Source organism: Papaver somniferum, chromosome 11, assembly GCF_003573695.1.
Source record: "Papaver somniferum cultivar HN1 chromosome 11, ASM357369v1, whole genome shotgun sequence".
Lineage (NCBI taxonomy): Eukaryota > Viridiplantae > Streptophyta > Magnoliopsida > Ranunculales > Papaveraceae > Papaver > Papaver somniferum.
The window spans coordinates 3,785,645-3,803,874 of NC_039368.1; the positions used below are offsets into that span (position 1 = coordinate 3,785,645).

The following is an 18,230-nucleotide window of genomic DNA, read 5'->3' on the forward strand; positions in this document are numbered from 1 at the left end:
AACTTTGGAGACTTTGAAGACAGCTGTTTGCCAGAAGTTGACTCGTTTACTTCCTCATCATGTCAAATTTTCTTATAATGATGGAAGCAAGTTTGTGCGAGTTGATTCTGATGTCCTGCTTCAGTGCTTTGTAACTCGTTGCCACTATAAAGGTCAGAAGAGCTTCGATTTACTTGTTGAAGTTGGCTCCAATTCTTCCAACAGTCATAGTAGAGCTTCATCAAGTAGACGTGTAATAGAACATGAACCAGAAGAAGCTATGGTGGATTCCCTTGAAGATGGTTATGTGCCTATTAACAAGGTTCTTAGGACTGAGGGCTGGGAGAAATTACTTGGTGATGTTGATAAAGTTTTTTTTTGGAGGTGTAGCAGAGGTACATATTGTAGTAAAGAAATACGAGGAAAAGACTGGGCGTGTTCTCGTATATACTAAGAATGAACCTAGCAGGTTCTATGCAAAATCCTCTAAAGAAAACTTTCCTTGGGAGTATAAGGTTTGTGTTGTTGATGTTGAAAACAGGATGCTTAAGGTTAAGAAGTATGTTAGCAGTCATACCTGTGGTGTTGGATGTGAAAGGCTTTTCCAGAGGCTCAGCAGTAAATTTGTTGCTAGTCATATCAAGGATGAAACTAGAAGTGATCCGAGTTTCAAAGCTTCTGATTTGAAAAAGTTTTTTAAAACTAGCTACGAGATCAATGTGAAATATTACCAAGCTTACAACGGAAGAGAAAAAGTGTATGAGGATATATTTGGTGATGAGGCCATGTCGTATTCGCATCTAGTACGGTATGTAGATGCCATTCGCAGCACAAATCCTGGTAGTTGGATTGATTTTCAAGTTCAAATGAATGAACCTGAATCGAACGAGGATAACTCAACTGAATTAGAAGATTAGGAGGAACCTTCAAATAAGTTTGTGCGTCTTTTTATTGCTTCCGAGGCATGCATCCATGGTTACCGATACCTTCGTCCCATGGTTTATGTCGAGGCTACCTTTCTTATAGGGAGATATAGAGGATGCCTCATGGATGCAACCGCTATCAATGCTGAAAATGGTAATTTTTTCTTATAATGCATCCTTTTTATATATGTGCATGATGTCTCATGCATTATTTATTTTTGTTTCATAATGTCTTATGTATTATTGTTTTCACTTTTCTGGTTATGCATCATTTCTGTTTAGATGCATAAGACATTACATATTTTTTGTTTTAGCTACATAATGTCTTATGCATTATGGTTTTCACTTATTGATTTTATGCAACCTTTTTATGCACGTGCATAATGTCTTATGCATCATTTAGTTTAGATGCATAATATATTATGCATTTGTTTTCACTTTTCTGGTTATGCATCTTTTCTGTTTAGATGCATAAGACATTATACATTATTTTGTTTAGCTGCATAATGTCTTATGCATTTTTTGTTTTCACTTTTCTGATTTTATGCATCCTTTTTATTCACGTGCATAATGTCTTATGCATCATTTAGTTTAGATGCATAAGACATTATGCATTATTTTTAGCTGCACATACTTCATGTAAACCTTGGCTTGATTTTTATATTTTTTGCTGTGCAGGGTTCTTTCCACTATCCATGGCTCTGGTACCTGGTGAAGATAATGATAACTGTGAATGGTTCATGAGGAATTTGAGTAATGTTCTTGATCATGATAAAAGGCTAATCACATTTTTATCTGATCGTGCAGAAGGATTAAAGAGAGTGATTCCATTTTATTTTCCTGGAGCCTTCCATAGTTTCTGCTATTATCATCTTAAGATGAACTTACCTATTAATGCATCTGACGAAAGGTATGGTGCCGTTATTGATTTATTTCAAGATGTTGCGTATGCTCTTAGTCTCGAAGGTTTCCAAACTGCCATCGCTACGATTAGGGGTCTTGGTTGTGGTTGGGTTGCAGACTATATATTAAATATCCCTCCAGAAAAGTGGTCAAATGCCTTTTTTCAGGGTTGTAGGTATGGTAGGACATCTTCTACTCTTGCTGAATCCTTCAATAGTTGGATGAAGGTACACAAGAAGATCCCTTCAAATGCTCTTCTGGATCAGATAAGGAAGGATGTGATGAGTATGATGTCAGAAAGGCGGAATACTGGTAAAAGTTTCATAAAAATTCTCACACCAAAGAATGAAGCTAAGATGAAGGCTCTTATTGATGAGGGTTTAACCTGGCTGGTTATACAGTCTGATACTCATGTTTATGAAGTGGAGGGAGGGGAGAGTTCTCATAGTGTTAACCTCGAGGCAAGAAAATGTACCTCTCAGAGGTGGCGCGTCTATGGGTTTCCATGTGTGCATGCTTTTGCTTCGATAACAATGTCGGGTTCTAATCCATATCATTTTGTTGAACCTTATTTCACTACTGAATATTTCAATAATGCCTACAGCCATGCAATTCATCCTATTCCGAACTACAACAGGCCTGAAGTTTATGAAGGTAATGATATTATCGATGGGAGCTCTTTTTCAGTTGTATGATGCTGGTTTTTTTTTTTGGGGGTTCTTCTCAATCCTTTTTTTTTCAATCATCCGTTGAATCGAAATCACTGATTTCAACTATAAAGGTACCTGTTTATATGATGATTGAAGTTGCAACAGATCTCGTGAAGATGAATTGGTTGTCAAAGATGGTGGCGTGCTTTGGTGAATTTGATTGGAAAGATCCGACGAATTTGACGGCGGCATTAAGATACTGATAGGCGTGTTTTAGGATCCTTGTGATTGAGAATAGTTGTTTCTATTTGGGCGGTTTTTGAGCTAGGGCATTTCAATTTTATGGCTTTTAACCCTATATGTGGGCTTTTTGTATATTTGGGCTTTTACAACTTTGATTATGAGTATTATTTCTAGGGTATTTGTACTCGGTATTTATCCAATTCTTAATACAAAAATTTATTTACCGATAAAAAAAAAAGAAAAAAAAAAAAGATTATACTACAATTGTATATTTGGCGAAAATTTGAAGAATTTAGAAAGGAATTGGACGGCAAGAGAAACTGAAAACTTGGCAAACCGTGGACTACAATGCAACGCATTTTCAATAATGATAAAGAAAGTAATCAAAAAAAAAGTTTGAAAATTCAGAGAGTAAGCAAACTGAAACCCCCTAATCGGACATCACAATCACCACCACTATGCACCGAAACGAAGCACACCATAAATAAATCACCAATAAATTAAAGAAGCAGAACGAAAGAGAACAAAGAGGAAAAAGACGCAGAGCCGTCCATTCGTTGGGTGACAACCACACCCAATCGGGGACGTCTACCAATGCATCATCTATCGTGAATCCCATCCAACGGACATGAATAAAATCTGTCTGAGCCGATTTTGGGAGCATGGTTATGGTGGGTGACCGTAACCATTGGGAGAGTCGGTGACCGTTGGTGTCTATGGCGTATATGAGGAACTATTTTCTCTTTCAAGTTCTGTACACGAATCTAGTTCTTATAAAAAAGGAAACAAAAAAAATCAAGCTTACCTTCTTCACTTTTCTTTAGTATGGATCCCGTAAAAACCGAAAAAAACAGCGACGGCGCAGATGATTGGTGCTCTGAATGCTGGGAATTCTGGTAATTAAGTTACTTCTCTTTCGTTAGTATCCTCTGACAATTTAATTTAACCTCTTATTACGGTAAAACTAATACTGATTAATACTTTTTTTTGATCAATAATACTGATTAATACTGTATTTGATTTTTTTTTTTGGGTTGAAGGGTTTCTGTTTGCTGTTGTTGCCTTGAAACTAGTTGTTAATCAAAATTTCGGCATGGATTAGCCGACGCTGGCGGCGGATGGTGGTGTTTTTTTCTTGAAATTAGGGTTTGCTGGAGATCAATAGGGATGGGTTTCTAGGGTTTCCTTTGATGAGCTGTGTGTTTAGATATTATCGAAACGTTTGTTTCTGTTCGTTTGGTGTTTGTAATAATTCGCAGTTTATCTCTGATAAACTCTTCCTTATAAACTTTTTCAATTAAACAGTTTTTCATTTCTATCGTTGGTTAATTCTGTTTTTAAGCTAATTCATTGATTAAATTGGTGAATTGGGTGTTGATTATATTCGTCCGAAGAAATCTATTATCAATTGATTAGGATAGGGTAGATTGGAAAGTTCAAAGTTGTTAAATCCAGAGTATTTCTGAAATTCAGGAATGGCCAAGGCAGTTTCCAGCCAGGTAGCTTGCTTATCAAACCCTTCATTTTTATTTTTTTTTGTTGATGTTAGTTGGTGTTGTAATGCTAAATTCTGAATATGTTGTGCAAGTCCCTTTAATTGCTTATATTTTAGTAGCAATTAGTATTGGCAGACACATTTTCTTATTAGAAGTGTCAAATGTTTTCAGATTAGAATGCCATGGCAAGAGAAAATCATGTCCGGCATTTCTAATATGTTTTGCCTCGAATCCATATGATCAAATGTATATATATATATCGGTATATGTCAATCCATTTTGCGGATTCTTTTAACAAATCATTGTGTTCTGCTTTGTATCAGATGGAAATTCTCAGCTTCATCCAAAGTAGCATTTCTTAAAAGACATGTATTTGTTCCTTTGTAATTCTTGTTTCTTTTGTTTCTTTTGCAGGAAATAGCCTACGGATAATAGGCATTTAACTTGTGGATCCTGTAGTTGTTACTTGCAATCCTAGTTCAGAGAGTACTAATCCAGTGTCCACTATAGGTAAAACTTTCCAAAATTTTATGTCAAGCAAACATCCTTGGATTTGTTCTCTGTTTTTTTCTCATCACCAATACCAAATTCGATTACTTGAGGTAAGTCTGACATGTATGGTGATAATTAGTTCTGTAATTTGATCTCTGGTATCTGATCACGGTTTCGTATCTTTTTGACTGTCGATGCAGCATAGAACTTTCCTTTTTCTGCAATACATGAGTAAATGAATTGCAGAAACTCTCTTTTACTGCAATCAAGTTTGAGGACTATGTTATGTATATCATGCTAGTATTTTGCATTAATATTTGTTATCTGTCCATGTGAAAAGTTTCCTTTGCACTTTGTTCTCAAGAAACCTATCTTCTTGTCAAAATGGTACCGGATACACGATAAACACGGTGAGCTTAGGTGTTATCAGGGTTTTGGTTAAATTTTCTACGAGTTGTGACAAGCTCGTTACATAGGATATCCATTTTTGTCCTGGTTATTTGGTTCTGGTAGGATGTGTTTATTAGTGGATTTCGACATGGCTTCAAGTATTATTGACTGTGTAAGTCTGACACGAATAGTGATAATTAGTTCCCTAATTTGGTCTCTGGTGTTTGATTAGGGTTTCATATCTTTTTGGTATCTTTTTCAATTCTGCAATAGGCATATAGATAGATTGCAAAAACTTTCTTTTTCTGTAGTCAGAGTTTGAGGACTATATTGTGTATGCATCATGCTAGCGTTCTGCATAATTGTGTTTCATTTTGACCAGATGAAGCATTTGGTATTTTGATTTCTTAACATAAGTTTCTTGAAAACAAAATTAGATATGTTTCTCCTTGTTGTGGAGTGTGGCTTATAGTGTTTTAGTTGTTGACAAAAGCGGCCAAATTCAGATTTTACTCCAGAACTCAGTGGCGGAACCAGGATTTCAAACAACCGTAATAATGAACATTCGCAACGGAGTAGTTGTTTTCTGTGTCCATGCAATTCTATCATGCAAGTAAACCTAGTAGATATCATAAGCATAATCTACAAGCATTACTAGAATTCCTTGTGTCCAGATCTCAAGGTGATTCTAACGTTTTAGGTGGTCTCAGCCTGATTTCTCTTGCAATCAAATCACGGACATGTATATCGCAAGATCTTGTTAGACCAAGTTTTGGTGAGAATCAACTTGAAACTGGTGAAGCCGATGACTTGATTTTTGTTTCATTATCAAACTATAGTCGCTTAGAAGTACTTGCTCTAACATGTAGTAATGTAAGCTGAGAACTTGCTTGCTCGCTTAATGACATGGCAGGGAACCGGAAAAATAGCTTATGGAGTCGGAAATATTGTCAGCAAAACGGAAGCATAACTTGCTTGCTAGTAGGAAAGCTTCTAAATCTTGTCTCCAGAGCATATTCCATAAACATTTGCAGCAGCACTGCACAGTGTTAGAACTTGGAACTTGGTGGAACAAACAGGCCAACTTATTGGACCTGGTGGGCCAAATGCATCGCACCTGGGTTTCATATGATTTATATGAAGTTTCCTAAGGCCTAAGGGGGTGGCGGAGAATATCAATGTCCAAGGAAAGGTGGTGTCATTTGAAGAGAATTTGAACGGGTTTAGAATATGTCCTGGCCCTCTAAATACGATATCCATCTGATTGTTTGTGTATGTTCATACCAAAAACGTGGATTCACGTAATTTCAGATCAGTCATGATAAAGCTACTACACGATACCGGTAAAAGATAAAAAGTTTCTGGCCAAGGATGTACCTCGCTACACATCTGATTTGTATTAAAAGGGGAAAAGCTAATGAAAGATGAATATAACTAACAGAAGAGGATTTCTCAAGCCTGCCTACAAGGAAGAACGTAGCCTCCATTTAGCGCATAAATATGGCTTCAAATTTCTACAAATGCAAGGTTCAAAATTTAATCTGCCAAAAATGCATGACAAGTGCTCTTAGATTTAAGGCCGATTTATTGCAAGTTCTTAACATATATTATCACTAGGGTACGGCACGGACTATATCACGGTGGTTGGCATGCCATTGGCACATGTTGCATGGCATGCCTTGGTGCGGTTTGGCGTGGCCAAAACTAGGGTTTTGGGCCAAAGGTTACCATGCGTTGTTTGGCGACATTGGACGGCTAAGATTTGCATCTAAGATGGAAGGGTGGACGTTGATCATCGCACGCCTTCGTTTTGGTAGCCGCATAGGGAAGGACGGCATGGTATGGCACGGCAAGGTGGTTGGCATGCCATTGGCACATGTGGCATGGCATGCCTTGGCTCGGTTTGGCGTGGCCAAAACTAGGGTTTTGGGCCAAAGGTCACCATGCGTTGTTTGGCGACCTTGGAAGGCTAAGATTTGCATCTAAGATGTGGCATGGCATGCCTTGGCGCGGAGATATGGCTGGCATGGTTTGCCATTGACACATGTGGTGCGGCTGGCATGGTTGGCATTCCTTGGCGCGGAGGTGAGGCTGGCATGGCATGCCATTGGCGCAGTGAGGCGGCTGGCATGGTTGGCATGCCATTGGCACATGTGGTGCGACTGGCATGGTTGACATGCCTTGACACGGAGGTGTGGCTGGAATGGCATGCCATTGACGCAGTGGTGCGGCTGGCATGGTTGGCATGCCTTGGCGCTGAGGTGCGGCTAGCATGGTTGGCATGCTTTGGCGCGGAAGTGTGACTGGAATGGCATGCCATTGGCGCAGTGGTGCGGCTGGCATGGTTGGTATGCCTTGGCGAGGAGGTGCGGCTGGCATGGCATGCCATTGGCGCAGTGGTGCGGCTGGTATTGTTGGGATGCCTTGGCGCGGTAGCATGAGAATTAGGGTTTGGCATAGATGATGTCAGTCAGTATTAAGGGTTCTGTCGTGGAACATGACCCATGTAAAAAAAAATGGGTACCCCGGTAATTCTTACGTAGGCATGGTGATTGATTCAATAAATGTGCTAATGATCATAGTGACATCATGTCAGATGTACAATTTTACGATTTTGACCCTAAGCTAAAAACCACCATCAACATTAAGTTCCCTGCTTAGCTCGGAATAGGAGCATTGTTGCGAGGTAAGCATAAGATGGTGACAGGCGAGGACAAAAATCGAAACGACAGGTCGTGAAAAGATGGTCAGGAAGGTCCGACTTACCTTTTTCGAGAGGAAAGGAAAGTTCATGATCCTCGTGTTTGGCGGCCTTGCATAGATTCTATTTGTGGTGTAGAACGTGAAGTGGTGAGATGAAGATCGTCGGCTTAGTTTGGCCATGCATCACCTTGGCTGGGTTGGGAAACATTGAGACGCTGGTTTGGAGAGTTGTTGGTGTTGGTGCGGTTTGGAAGGGGACCGCAGGCATTGCGTTGCCTTGGTCTCGGTACTGTGCAAGTATGGGAATGGGCTTGGTTGATGGCTTGGCGTGGAAAGCATGACGTGGACGGTGGTGCAAGGAGTGCGCGGACGGCTTGGCATGGTGGGGCCAAGGCATGACACGGTTCTGGCAAGGAAAGCACGGCGCGAACGGTGGTGCAAGGCATGACGCGGTTTGGTAAGGCAAGCATGGCGCGGACGGCTTGGCACGGTGGTGGCTTGTCTCCTTTCCTTATTTGACTCACATAGGAAGTCTTTTCCTTATTCAAAACCCCGCAAGTGTTATGCCCGTAGAAAGGGAGCGTTATTCCTTCTCTTCATGTCACCTTGTCGGTTTTGTTTTTTCAAGTTTCGGTGCTGGCGTCAGAGAAGTAACAACGTGGGCAAGCGTGTCTTAAACAAGTACTTCCACGTTTTTTCACCAAACCCTAATTCACCTCACGTCCAGGCATTTCCTCATGTTCGCTGGTAGAAAACGGTTTCATTAGAATCTGATGTCACGCCTCAATCCGCGTCTAGTAGGAGGCTTTCCTTTTCGGGACCTCATCGCTCTGCTGGATATAAGAGATGATCTTGAATCCTTCATTCGCACAGGTTGTCCTGAAGTCGTGTCTATCCTCTATCCTTTCTCTGGTTTTGTAGCGCATAATGGGATCTTCCAGTGACAGACGTGCCTCCAACTCTTTAGGGATAAACTTTGGAATCGGGGAAAATCATTCTTCTTCTCATGGGGAGGCGTTGAATAGAATCGAATCTATGTTCCGTGAAGATGGCGAAATTATTCGGGACATATCTTTGGAGGAAGAACGGGAAGGCGGCGAAGCATCCCAGTGTGTTGGGAGGCTTTGGTGCAACAAAACCTCTTCACAGCCCACTGTTAGGGCCGGACAGTTTGCTTCTCAGTTGAAACGGCGAAAGACCGAGTTTGTGAAATTTTTAGGGGAAGATCAACGTAGCTCCCCTGTCCAGGACGGTGTCATAACCCTTGGTTCTGATGTAAATGATTCGGGAAATTATCCTCGAAAGGTCGCTGAGAAGGCTTCCGAGGAAGATGATGATGCTGCGGTCAATGAAACTGAAACAACTTTCGTTGTAGACGACGAAACTGTTGTCTGTGACATTGGGGAAGTCGTGATGGCATATGCTGGGTCGGTTGTCGAGGCGGATTTCGGTAAAGAGACGGATGTTGTTGATGCTGAGACGACTTCCGGGAGGGATGTTGAGGCTGCTATTGTTGATGTGGCTTCCGGATGGAATCTTCGCTGCCTGAAAGACTGTTGGGAAAGTGTTTGAAAGAGCTCTGACCGAGGCATTGGCGATTCGCGCATTAACTTTCAATGACTAGCTTCTCCCTTTTTATTGTTTTTATTCGTCGCTTAGTTGTCCTGATGTTTTGCAGACTTATTTTTTTTACCTTCCTTGTATTCGTGGCGAAGTTAGGGTTTTTTCAATTAGCATCCCGCTTGCGGTTTCTATCTTTGAATAAAACTTCTCATTTTGAAAGACCCAAGTCTTCCATTAGAATGGCTTGATGTTTCTGGTTGTGATTGGATGGTTAATGGCTTCTCCATGATTTGAGATTTATTTGGTGTTTTTTTCTTCTGAGATTCGGAAAACTCATTCGGAAAGAAAGGTATGCTTTTGAATAAAAACGAAACCCTAATGAAGAATACAAATGGTGCATTCATCTCGGGGAAATATAAATATCAAGTGGAAGGAGAAATTACTGAAGAAAATACTAAAGGGAGAGTGTTGGAAGAGAGTAGTACATCGTTTTAGGGATTTAAGGATTTGAGCCATCGTGAGTGAATTATCACACCTCCCAGTTTGTCTGTGTTGATGAGCTTGCAGTAACCCCCCAGAAGGACGTCTGCCACCATATATGGCTCTTCTTCTTTTTCCTTGGGTGCATCGGTCCGAACAGGTATCTTCACCGTCATCTTCACGACTTGAAACGAGTTCGCTTTGACCACCATATCTCCGGTTTGAAACGAGTTCGGGTGTTGTGTAACCGCTTGAATCCTGGTCTCGTCGGTTTCGATTGTAGCTTCCAAATTCTTTGCAAAGCGTTTGAATGGCCCAGCGCCCCACTCACATCTCTTGACAGCGTCCGCACCGGTAATCGCGTTGAGTGCCCATGACGGAATATGAGAAGAAATGACTAGTTGTAGAGAAGACTGTTCGGCCAAACTTACTTGCGTTTGGAACCTATGAGTTAGCGCCAACGGGTTTTCTCCAGGTGACCGAGTTCCATCGGTAGCTCGTCGATGCGGTAGCAGGTGGGACGGTTTTTTGGAGATTCTTTCGGGCGTTGACATCGGTAGAGGGGATGTTCCCAATTTCGTCTTGTTGTAGAGTACCCACAAGTGCCCCAATATCATGTAGTAACCTAGTTCTTTGACAATGTGGAATTTTCTATGCGTTATAGTGTCTCCCATCTTGATCTCGAGGTTAATGTAGCCGTACGCGTTCAAGGCTTCCCCTCCCGGGCTCTCAATCACGGATAGGGAATAAGTACCCTCTTGTTTCGTAAATCCCGCAGCTTTTAGAGTCTTCAAGGTAACAATGTTGAAGTCAGAGGCCGCGTCGATTAACGTGTCGTCGAATTCAATACCTCTTAAATAGGACGTGGTCAGCAGTCCCCAGTTGTCTTTTTCGATTCCGCTTCCTGAGAGAGCTTGGGCTCTTGGCGTGGCTTCCGTAGTGGGAAAAAGCCGTTTGCCCGACACGACACGATTGAGAACCGTGAAGATATCTTGGCTCTTTACCTTGGAAAGGTAGAGAATTTCGCATACGTGTTGCATCATGGATCGTATAGTCTCGTGAACGGAGTCCCCAGAGACTCCACAATTTCTCACCGGAAGTGGGTCTCGATGTACTCCCTCGTTTCCTAGATGAAGTTCCCCTTCCTCTATCTTTTCTTTGAAAATATGTTTTAGTCTGTTGCAATCACTGGTTGGGTGATGAACAAATCTGTGGTAGTGGCAGTATTTGGGGTTTGCCATCTCGGCCTCAGTAGGTGGGCGTCTGGGAGATGGTAGTCTGATAACATCATCTTGAATCCATGCTTCTAAGAGATCGATCTCCTCCTCAATGGGAAACGGGAAATCCAGGGCATTTCCTTCAGGTTCGTGATGACGCATGGGAGCTTTAGCGGCGTCCTTCCTTGGCGGAGTTGCTCGTCGTGCTGGTGCTTCGCGTTTAGGCTGCTGGTCTGCAGCTGGGGCCTTCCTTTTTCCTCCCTCATTTACTACGCTCAAAGAGGAGGGACCAGCGTTCTACCGCTTGTTGATGAGACGTCTATTCCCGCGAGTTTCGCGTACGTCTTCGGCTCTGGTTGGTATAGCTATTTCTAATAATGCTGGTGTTGTGGTTGCTGATCGCCTGGCAGCTTCATGGATCTCAGAGAATTTATGGAAACGCAGGTTCTCTAGCAAGGTGCGGTAAATGAGAGTCATACCGTTGATGCATGAATTCACCAGCTGTTGTTCGGTCACATTTGGGTCATGACAGTCTAGTGCTCGAACCCTGAATCTCTTGACAAAATCATTTGGATGTTCGTTGTCCCGTTGGTACATCCTTCCTAGGTCCGAGAAGGTAACTTGTTCAGACACAAAGAAGTACTTTTTATAAAATGCGGTAACCATGACACCCCAGTTGGGAATGTTGTTTGGCGCGATGTTGTTGTACCATGTGTATGCTCTTCCGATAAGCGATTTCGAAAACTCCCTCAGACGAAGAACGTGATTGTATTCATGTTCGCCTAGGGACTCCAAGAATCGAGAGACATGCTCACGTGCATTTCCGGTGCCATCGTACAAGGTGAATTTAGGAGATGAGTATCCTCTTGGAAGAAGAATTCTTTGTATTTCAGGTGGGTAAGGAGGTTGATGCTGATGCATGTCTATTTCATCATTCTTGATTCGATGACGGAGAAGTTTCTCCAGATCCTCTCGTGTGATAAAATTGGACGGCTGATTTCTTTCCAATGGGGTGCTGGAACGAATCTCCTCGTCCATGGAGATGCGTTCCGTCGATGCGCCATGGGTGTTGGAGGCGTCTCTCATTGGCTTTGGAGGGCGTGACTCCTGCGGCAGCCGTTCTGTCAGGGCTTTGAAAAAAACAAGTACTTCTTTCTGTGTCGAGACCATGTACGTCTGGGCTCTAGCGAGAACTTCTTGTCGTTCCATCAAATCAGTGATGGTGATATAGGGTCGGCTTCCTCGGGTTCCTTCGGTTTCTCGTCCCGGTGGTGGGGTAATCGGAGTCTTAGTGGAGGTTGGAGGCGCCATGCTTGACGAAGCGTTAGGAGCGGTAGAGGCAGTTATGGCCCTGGTGATTGGCGGCGTAACGCCCGAAGGAGCGCTCTCAGTACTGCCAGGATTAGCAAGTAGCGCAGGAACATTAGAAGCGGCAGCGGATCTGTCCCTGGTGATTGGTGGTGTTACACCTGAAGGAGTTCTTTCGGTGCTTCTGGGGTCACTAGGAGGCGTAGTGATGTCGTTGGAAGTAGCGTTAACACCAGGGACAGATTCTGCATTGGTGTTCTCGGCGGCTGATCCGGATCTGAGTTCCACCATGTTGTAGTTGGAAGTGAAAGGTGTTATCGGAAATTTGGAAGTTGATATTGCAACCGAGAGATTGATCTCCCACTGTGGTCTCCAATTGTTTGAGGGTGAAAACGATTTCTGCTAATTTTGGTAATTTCGGGTGTGTGGGTGAGAAACGAGTTTAAATCCTAAACAATGTACTGCAATGGAGTACTATAGATTCGAGAGATCAATCTGTACAAATCCGACCTAAACCAAGAAATAGCCATTCCAGACTGCTTCGGTCACAAAGTGAAGTAGAATGGTTGGTTTTGGGGAAGGAAGCGAAGAGAATGTTGAGACCAGAATAGTTGATTCTGCAAGAGTAGTTGTTTCACGACTTGTATCAGAAAGTGGGAAGCTAACAGATGGAAAGCTAGCAAATATTTCCTGAGTGTTGTATCCTCCTGACCTGAACTTGTTGTTCGGTAGAAATAGGTAATGCCTATTTATACCAGTCGAAGTGAAACGTACTCTGGTCCCATTAAGAAATGAAAAACGGGCGACTAAATGGGAGGAGGTGGTAACAGGTAATGCCTGGAATTGATGTTCCATAAAAGAAAACGTTTCACCATTACTCCCTATATTTACTAACCGCCTCATCCTTATGACACTGTCTTATAACGGGCGTAGTGTACGCCGCACGCTGTAAACCGCCAAACCAATACCCAATGAGCATCCCCAAGTTTGTGACATGTGTTTATGTCTCGAGCGTTTTCGTGGAAAACATGTAGCATGTTGTTGTTGTCTGGCAAGTTGAGCTTGGGAGACTTGCCGACTCGGTGGTGACCTTCGACGGTCGAGATTTTGCATCTTAAGAGGAAAGGTAGCCGTTGATTATTGTAACCCTTCGTTTGGTAGCCAGTGGCATGAAAGCATGATCAGTATGGCTTTAATATGGACTAGTTTAGGCGAGGCTAAAAGTTAGGGTTTTGGCTTTGTTTTGGCACGACCAAACTAGGGCCAAAGGTTGGCATGCGTTAGCTGTTAACCTTTGACGGCTAAGATCTATATCTTAAATGAAAAAGTGGCTGTTGATTGTTGCGGGCCTTCGTTTTAGTATCCAGTGGCATGAAAGCATGATCAGTATGGATTTAATATGGCCTAGTTTTGGAGCGGCCAAAAGTTAGGGTTTTGGCTTTGTTTAGGCGCGACCAAACTAGGGCCAAAAGTTGCCATGCGTTAGATGGTAACCTTGGACGGCTAAGATCTGCATCTTAGATGAAAAAGTGGTCGTTGATTATTGCCGGTTTTCGTTTTGGTAGCCAGTGACATGCAAGCATGATCAGTATGGCTTTAATATGGCCTAGTTTAGGAGCGGCCAATAGTTAGGGTTTTGGCTTTGTTTAGGCGCGACCAAACTAGGGCCAAAGGTTGCCATGCGTTAGTTGGTAACCTTGGACATCTAAGATCTGCATCTTATATGAAAAAGTGGTCGTTGATTGTTGCAGGCCTTCGTTTTGGTAGCCGCATAGGGAAGGCCGGAATGGTATGGCGCGGCAAGGTGGTTAGCATGGCATGCCTTAGCGCGGTTTGGCGTGGCCTAGGGTTTTGGGCCAAAGGTTAACATGCGTTGTTTGACGACCTTGGACGGATAAGATTTCCATCTAAGTTGGAAGGGTGGTCGTTGATCATCGCACGCCTTCGTTTTGGTAGCCGCATAAGGAATGCCGGCATGGTATGGCGCGGAAAGGTGTTTGGCATGCCATTGGCACATGTGGCATGGCATGCCTTGGCGCGGTTTGGCGGGGCCAAAACTAGGGTTTTCGGCTAAAGGTTACCATGCGTTGTTTGGCGACCTTGGACGGCTAAGATTTGCATCTAAGATGGAAGGGTGTCCATTGATCATCGCACGCCTTCGTTTTGGTAGCCGCATAGGGAAGTCCGGCATGGTATGGCGCGGCAAGGTGGTTGGCATGCCATTGGAACATGTGGCATGGCATGCCTTGGCGCAGTTTGGCGTGGCCAAAACTAGGGTTTTGGGCCAAAGGTTACCATGCGTTGTTTGGCGAACTTGGAAGGCTAAGATTTGCATCTAAGATGGAAGGGTGTCCGTTGATCATCGCACTCATTCGTTTTGGTAGCCGCATAGGAAGGCCGGCATGGTATGGCGCAGCAAGGTGGTTGGCATGCCATTGGCACATGTGGCATGGCATGCCTTGGCGCGGTTTGGCGTGGCCAAAATTAGGGTTTCGGGCAAAAGGTTACCATGCGTTGTTTGGCGACCTTGGACGGCTAAGATTTGCTTCTAAAATGGAAGGGTGGCCGTTGATCATCGCACGCCTTCATTTTGGCAGCCGCATAGGGAAGGCCGGCATGGTATGGCGCGGCAAGGTGGTTGGCATGCAATTGGAACATGTGGCATGGCATGCCCTGGCGCGGTTTGGCGTGGCCAAAACTAGGGTCTTGGGCCAAAGGTTACCATGTGTTGTTTGGCGACCTGGACGGCTAAGATTTGCATCTAAGATGGAAGAGTGGTCGTTGATCATCGCACGTCTTCATTTTGGTAGCCGCATAGGGAAGGACGACATGGTATGGCGCGGCAAGGTGGTTGGCATGCCATTGGCACATGTGGTGCGGCTGGCATGGTTGGCATGCCTTGGCGCGGAGGTGCCGCTGGCATGGCATTCCATTGGCGCAGCGGTGCGGCTTGCATGGTTGGCATGCATTGGCGTGGAGGTGCGGCTGGCATGGCATTCCATTGGCGCAGTGGTGCGGCTCGCATGGTTGGCATGCCATTGGCACATGTGGTGCGGCTGACATGGCATGCCATTGGCGCGGTGGTGCGGCTGGCATGGCATGCCATTGGCGCGGTGGTGCGGCTGGCATGGTTGGCAATCCATTGGCACATGTAGTGCGGCTGGCATGGTTGGCATGCCTTGGCACGGAGGTGCGGCTGGCACGGCATGCCATTGGCGCAGTGGTGTGGCTGGCATGGTTGGCATGCCTTGGCGCGGAGGTGCGGCTGGCATGGCATGCCATTGTCGCAGTGGTGCCGCTGGCATGGTCGGCATGACTTGGCGCGGAGATGTGGCTGGGATGGTCTTCCATTGACACAGTGGTGCGGCTGGCATGGTTGGCATGCCTTGGCGCGGTAGCATGAGATTTAGGGTTTGGCATAGATGATGTCAGTCAGTGTTAAGGGTTCTGCCGTGGAACATGACCCATGAAAAAAAAGGGTACCCCGGTAATTCTTACATAGGCATGCTGATTGATTCAATAAATGTGCTAATGTTCATAGTGACGTCATATCAAATGTACAATTTTACGATTATGACCCTAAGCTAAAAACCACCATCAACACCTTGGTAACAAAACAGTCAATATTCACCGTTAGATAAAAACCTTATTAAATTGAAGATAATATCTTTCAACTGTTAGATCGAACTTAGCTTGTTATACACAAATGAAATGTGCTCTCATTTAGATAAGGGTAACCGTACCTAAACATGTGCACACAGTTGATTCAACAATAGTTAAGCGAAGTTAGCCATATGAATACTTTCATATCAACCATATTCATCTTAATCAAATGAAACTAGTTATGGAGTTTTTCAATTGTTTATATTCTCGTAGAAGTATATAAGACACAATCTAAACAAAATCGATTTTGATTCACTTGAATCAGTTCATGAACATTATACCCAAGGTTTGTAAAAGATTACATTCCTTAATATATAAATGTATTAGTTCATGAATAAATCGATTTTAGAACTTAACCTACTCATTTACGCATAGCGGTACGCATACCTAAGTGGTCGGACAGAGTTTGGGTTCGCCAGTATGCATACCAGTACGCATACCACCAACCTCGGTTGAAATTCCGGAACTTGAAATCACACTAGTACGCATACCCTATGCATTCTTAAGTTCCCGTACTTTCACTAACCAATCATTACGTATACGGGTATGCATACCATGGTTCCCATACTTTCCCCAAACCAAGCCGTACGCATACGGGTATGCATACCATGGGTTCCGGATATGGACAACGCAAGTACTCATAATATGCTATATTCAATCATGGTCAATCGTTCTAAACTCCATTTTCAATCATTGAAACATTCTTGGAAGATGGGATAGCTGTCTCACACAAGCTATGAGCTTCAAAGCAATTTTCAAGTGATCGAATGATCAATATGAAACATTCTAAGTTTACATCAAATGAATATCTCACATAAATCATGTAAGATGTTACAAGGCGATTTTCACATAATCATCTTTTGACTTGCTTCAAGGACATAAGATGAACTTGGTTAAAGCAAAAGCTTACCAACACATATTTCGAGAAATTTGTAAGCGAGTTAAACTCAGCTCGAAATACTAAAAGTGTATAAACTGAAAACTATATCATTATACGAATTTTGTCTCAAGAAGGAGATAGAGTAGAAAAAGACTTTCTGAGTTATATATGAGTTCAAGTCTTCACATACCTTTTGTTGATGAAGTTCCAAAAGCTCTCCTTAGTAGTTCTTCGTCTTCAATCGATGAACGTCGTGAAGTCTAAAGCTAAACTACACAATTTATCATAATCCGAGACTTAACCGTATGTAGAGTAGAAATCAAGACTTATACTTTTGACAACTAAACTTGACAAATAAGCTTGAGATAGCAACGCTTGCGAGTTCGACGGAGCAATGCTCTAACAAAATAGGACGATGAAAATTATGTTTTTAAAGGAACTTAATGATTTTGAAATTAAGACCCTAACGATATCTATACACTGGGATATATATATATACATATTATCGTGTAGGGGTATGTATAAGCTTTATGCTGATTTAATTGATAAAATTTATGAAAAAGCAAAGAAATTTGGATTGTGTTAGATTAAAAGAAGAAAAATGAATTGAAAGAAAAGAATTTGCAAAGTTAGGAGTTGGAGAAAGCTAACTTCTACTATGAAAAATATGATTGAACTAAGATCGATGTAAAGATATTGTGTTAGGGTTTGAGGCATTGTATAACAAGAAGAATAAACATGAGATTAAGAAGTTAATGAGTTATATTGTGTTATATGTAACAAGAAGTTGCAGAGGAAAAATAATGAAGATATCAACTTGGGGAAAATAATACGATTGGTACCATGGAAAACTCGATTTTAAATTTCTCGATTTTAATTTTGTCTCTTTTACCGATTGTTTTAAAGAAGGGTTATCCATATCCAAAACTTTAAAATCATTAATGGTTTTCATGTTACCCAAATTATAACTACCATAACTAATTAATGTGGGTAGCATTAATATTTTTTGTGGTATATAAAGGATCGCCCTTTTTTTGAATAACAAGTATGGGTGTAAAAATATGAGTTTTGAATGGTTGTAACATTTAATTTTTGCACTTTATTGTTTTGTTGCCGCATTAATTTTTTTAATTAATTGGCAAGGAACTAATTATGAGGGTTATGAATGCATATATCCATAATGGAATGAGGTTAGAAATCTTACATCTGTCAGATGTGTATGACTGAGATGAGACTGTGATGGTCAGATGCAACGATTGTCTCTAAAAATGTTATATGACGGTCCAACGCTCAAAAAACCCCTTCTATTTTGTATTATAGATGACGTAAGTTTTTTTTTT

The 18,230-nt window shown here is 42.5% G+C and overlaps 1 long non-coding RNA gene across 1 annotated transcript; it reads left to right on the forward strand.

The window, feature by feature from the left end:
- Nucleotides 1-3,436: 3,436 nt before the first annotated feature.
- Nucleotides 3,437-6,423, forward strand: LOC113323278. The gene is made up of 4 exons (XR_003347522.1): nt 3,437-3,594; nt 3,739-4,197; nt 4,609-5,851; nt 5,990-6,423. It is a non-coding gene; the product is annotated as an uncharacterized LOC113323278 (long non-coding RNA).
- Nucleotides 6,424-18,230: the final 11,807 nt, after the last annotated feature.